The 5,213-nt window shown below is 25.4% G+C and overlaps 1 non-coding gene across 1 annotated transcript; it reads right to left on the minus strand.

Annotated features, from left to right (window-relative positions):
* Positions 1-2,322: 2,322 nt before the first annotated feature.
* TRNAS-AGA lies at positions 2,323-2,404 on the minus strand. The gene has a single exon. It is a non-coding gene; the product is annotated as a tRNA-Ser (tRNA).
* Between the last annotated feature and the right edge of the window lie 2,809 nt (positions 2,405-5,213).

Genomic DNA, 5,213 nt, shown 5'->3' on the forward strand with positions numbered 1-5,213 from the left:
TGCTGTCTGAATCACCATCCACAGAAACTACTGTATATGAAACACAATTAGCACAATAACCACACAACACTGTGATGATTAACATAATTATGCTGTGATTTTATTTTCTTCCACCACCCAAGTTTTCAAATTTAAAACACAATAAAAAATTATTTTACGTCCACAACCTATTTTTTAGAAGGGGATCACAAAGATGCTTCTATGTCATTGACTAGTTTGAAATTTTATCCTCCGCAAAAAAAAAAAAAAATATTACTTTTATTTTCTTTGTTTCCGAATCTAGAAAGCTAAATTATCTATTATTAACTCAGTCTTGGTCATGTCTAACTTCTAAGTAACACAAGTAAATAAATTATCTTTTACACTGTTATGTTTTTTCTTGCAAATTGTACACACACATATATTCATGCAAATTTAAATTATTTGATTATTTTTTTAACTAGTTTCTGGTGCAACCACACAATCATGAATGGTGTCGGTAATATATATGCATAATGGTAAAAAACAAATAGTACAGCAAGAACTATTCATTCAGAGCCAGCCATGCCTCAATTATTATTCTTTTTTCATGTCAAATCAGATAAACGTATAGCTTTAGTTTTGTGTAAAAATTATGCCAATAATATTACCCCTCTCGTGAAAATAAGGGTGAATATACAAATCTTCGGAAAAAAGTGTGAAAAGTTCTCATTTTAGTTTTCGGAGATAAGAAAATTTGTAATTAGTATCACTTTATTAACAATTTTGTTAAACTAGTTACTTTAGTTTCTGAAAATGTATTTAATTATTTCTTAAGAACAATTTTTGAATTTGTATATATAAGTTTAATTAATTTTAAGTGTTTTTATTTAAATTTTTATTTAAAATTTGACACATTAATTGATTAAAATATTTTTTATTTTTGTTTAAATTCTATGTTTATTTGATTTTGCTGTCATAAAAAAATAGTATGATTCTTAGTTTTATATTATCGTCTTACCGATTAAATCACCCATTTTCTCTTTAAATATTCTAATCCAATAGTAAATTTGCTCTTTCTTTTTCTAAAACCAAATTGACCGACGAACTTAAAAAAATTAAAGAAAAAAAAGTTGTTTGACGAATAAAAAAATAAAAAGATAATGATCTTGTTATCTCATTATAGATACAATTAAATTAATATTTGTTTCGATGATTAAATAGTTTTACATCACTTATAAAAAATAAAAAACGATTTAAAAATGCTTTCTTTAATTAATTTTTGGAAATATTTCTTAAAAATAAAATTGTGATGGAACTCCAAAATATAAAACAAATAATAAACAAAATCATGATAAAGTTCAAAATTTTAAAACAACAATACCATGGAATTTCGAAGAAACAAGTAATAAATGATCTTTCAATAACTAATTATTTTTTTTCCCTTATATTAAACTTAGATATTTGATTTGGGTAATGGGTAGCCATAGAACATAGGTCTAAGGAGATGTGTCAGGTCCACGTAAGCAGAAGCAAGTTCACTATTTGTTTTTACTTATTAGAACACAAAGGTAGATGTTTGATGGGCCACGTGGGTCCCTCTGTAACCTCATCCGTTGCAAACCATTCCAGAATTAGGACAATGGCCCAGCATGATTGACTTTTTATGGCCCAATAATGGGTCCATCATTGGAGGCCCATATTACGAATCTTGCCAAGTACTCTCAAACTCACTCTCTCACTCCATTCATTGGAAGCATTCAAGAATGGTACCCAAATAAGATCACAATATTAATATATTAAAATAAAATCAACAACAAGCTTGACTTCAAAGAAAGGTAAAAGGTGATTCGTACCTTTTTTTTTTTATTTGGGAAAAAAATTGTGAAAAATAGATTTATAAGTTAATGGGGTCCAATTTAGGCACACCCATTCTTTCTGCCAATAATATTCATTCATAATGTTATTTGTCACTTCTTGTTTTTTTTTTTCTTTTCTTTTTTTGCCTTTAAGAAGAACATGGAGGGGCTAGCCACAAACATTGACAAATCCAGCAACAAGAATTTCCTATCATATTTTGGGTTTTCTTTTCCTCTATATTATTAATTAGGCTACTTTTCTAAAACATAATGATTTATGCAAAAAATTTTAAGGTTAAAAACGTGGGCAAAATTGTTGGATCTAAACTTTGTTTCTATAGAATAGGTAAAAAAAAAGACAAGAAAAATGGGAATGGTGCCTTCAGGGAAAAAAGACATACTTTCATATTAGTTTATTAAATATCAGTATTATTATTATTCTTGACAATTTATATAAATATAAAGAGAAAATAGTTTTATCATAATGCATGTAAACAACAAAAAGCGTGAACAGCAGGATTCGAACCTGCGCGGGCAGAGCCCACATGATTTCTAGTCATGCCCGATAACCACTCCGGCATGTCCACTGCGATGGTACTTTGAAAACTAAGTTCAATCTCTAAAGGAAAATAAAAATTTTATTCACAACATCTAGGCCTTATCATTTTAATGTATTAAGGCTAAAGTTTTCAGAATGTACAAAAACTTTAATGGGAAATAAGGGTTCTAAAGACAGAATACCTTTATATTCACTATCCATAATAAATAGATTATTTATTTTTATCATGCAAAAATAAGTTCAGTGAATTAATTCAATTTATAACGGTTTCAAGTTGTATCAAGTTAATAAAAGAATGATTTTTTTTTTAATTGTAGATCAAATTTGGCTTATTTAACTTGGGAGTTAAATGAGTTTGAACTGGTTTGAATGTGAGCTGAAATGTAATCTACGATGCACCAATACTTCAACTTGGATCACATATTTGTGTTTGATAGGTATCCGTATCAGATATTTTAGGATATTTTATGAATACTTATCAATGAAGTATTTAATTTATAAAGTTGTAGTACACTACAATTCTTTTTTAATAATGACAAATTTTAGTGACAAAAAATAATTAGTAACTGTATAATAACCAATTTAGATACCAATTTAAAAACTAAAACTTATTAGCAACTAAAATAGTTCTAAAAAATTATAATTGGTGTCTAAATTGATAATTAAAATAGTCTCTATTATGAATTGATTTATAAATTGATCACTAACATTAGTTACCAAAATTTTGACTACCAAAATAAGTGGTTTCTAAATTGGTCACTACCATTAACAACCATGTTTTGGCAACCAAAATAATTGTTTTTTAAATTGGTCTTCAATTAGAAAATGGGTCTCTAACATTTTTTTGTTACTAACATTGGTTATTATTTAAGAATCTTCTTGAATGGTACTTTTATGATTACAATAATTTATATTTTTTATGTTGACAACTTTAGTACATATAGTTTTATTTTGGATTCACAGAATAACGATCGTATATTTATTATGTTTTTAAGAATCATTGTTCACTTTTCAATATTCATATATCACGTATCTATCATGTATCGTGTCCTATTATTTTGAAAATAAACGTATCGATGTATTGAATATGTATCGCATCCGATACACGTAATGTATTCGTGTATCATAGTATGTAATTCACTAACAACAATAATTTCATAAGTTTTTTTTATTATGATTATTTATTACTTCTAATTATGTAGATTAATAATTTAATTTTCTTAAATATTAGAATATTGTTCAACAACATTTGAATAATTTAATATTTAATTTATTTATTTGTCAAATTATGATGATCAACACTTTAATTTCTAATTATTATCTTTATAATAATGTTTGATGAAATAAGTGGGTATTTTATTAAAACATATATATAAAAAAAGTGAATGGAGTCTATCTACTTTAATTATATTACGATAAATATTTAAAACAAATCGAGAAAATAAAATATCCTTAAATGAACAAGTCTACCTAATCCATTAATCTGTGATGGATCGAGTTGGATTATAAAACTTTTGATTCACAAAAAAGTGAATTAGGTTGTGATGGATCGAGTTGGATTATAAAACTTTTGATTCACAAAAAAGTGAATTAGGTTAAACTGACTGACTTGTTGACTTTTAACTTAACCAATTTGTACAATTTTAGTGCAGAGTAATACACATAATGTATAATTGATCATTCGAAATTATCTTTAAGAACATGAATACATGATCACAAATTACTTTAGTTGTTTTTATAAATTAATTTATAATTTGTTAGTAATTAGTTATTTGTCTTCTTTTTCATTTACATAATTTCTTTAAAAAAGATTGGAAATTTTCATATATCATATCCTTCTCATGAATTATAGCATTTTTTTATGATATAATATTATCAAAAGCATTGCTAATTAGAATCCTTTTGATGTAACAATTGAAGAGGCAAATGTCAGCATTAGTGTAAGAAATTGCAATTAAAATGGAGATTGAATGAATTTTTTTGAAAGTGTCAAATTCTTTAAATAATAATAATATGAAGTGTTTATATTTATACACAATCAACAAGTTTGCTAAAAAAAATATGTCTTTCACGATCTTATTTTTGTATCAGGATTCATAATTTGATTCCACAGGTAAATTTATGAATATTTTTCGGATGAAATATATTTTATGTCCTTAAACTTTAAGTAAAAATTGAAAGGTTTAATTATTCAGATGATATCCACTTTGATAAAAGTATGTCAATCTGATACCGACTTTTAAAAAAGTGTCAATTACATCTCAACCTAAAAATGTTTCAATTAGATCCCTTTCAAAAGTTGGGATACAATTGACATTTCTTTAAAAACAGGAACCAAATTGACACACATTACCAAAGTAGGTACCATTTGAGTAATTAAACCAAATTGAAATTAATTATTTATAAAATTTTGATAGATTTAGTCTTCAAACTTTAAAAATGCATAGATTTAATACTTTTAACCAAACTTTATTAAATTTATTTGACGTTTCAAATATGTTTCATGATAAAATTTAAATAGTTTCCTCTATTTGACATATTTTCACTTCAATGTAAAAAGAAAAATGCATTTAAAACGTCAAATAAAATTAATAGAATTCAATTAAAATGATTAAATTCATGCATTTTTAAAATTAAAAGACTATAAATTAGACCAAAATTTTGAAAAGGGACTAATTCCAATTTTTACCGAAAACTAAAGACCAAAATTATATTTAATGCATATTTTTCTTGATAGATTACAATGCGTATAAGTAAACTAAAACACTCTTTGTGAATGTTAACTTATGTATAAGTTAATTTCTATAATGTCTTATAATCTTAAAAAAAGAAGAAAA

The sequence above is a fragment of the Vigna unguiculata genome, chromosome 5 (assembly GCF_004118075.2).
Source record: "Vigna unguiculata cultivar IT97K-499-35 chromosome 5, ASM411807v1, whole genome shotgun sequence".
Taxonomy (NCBI): Eukaryota; Viridiplantae; Streptophyta; class Magnoliopsida; order Fabales; family Fabaceae; genus Vigna; species Vigna unguiculata.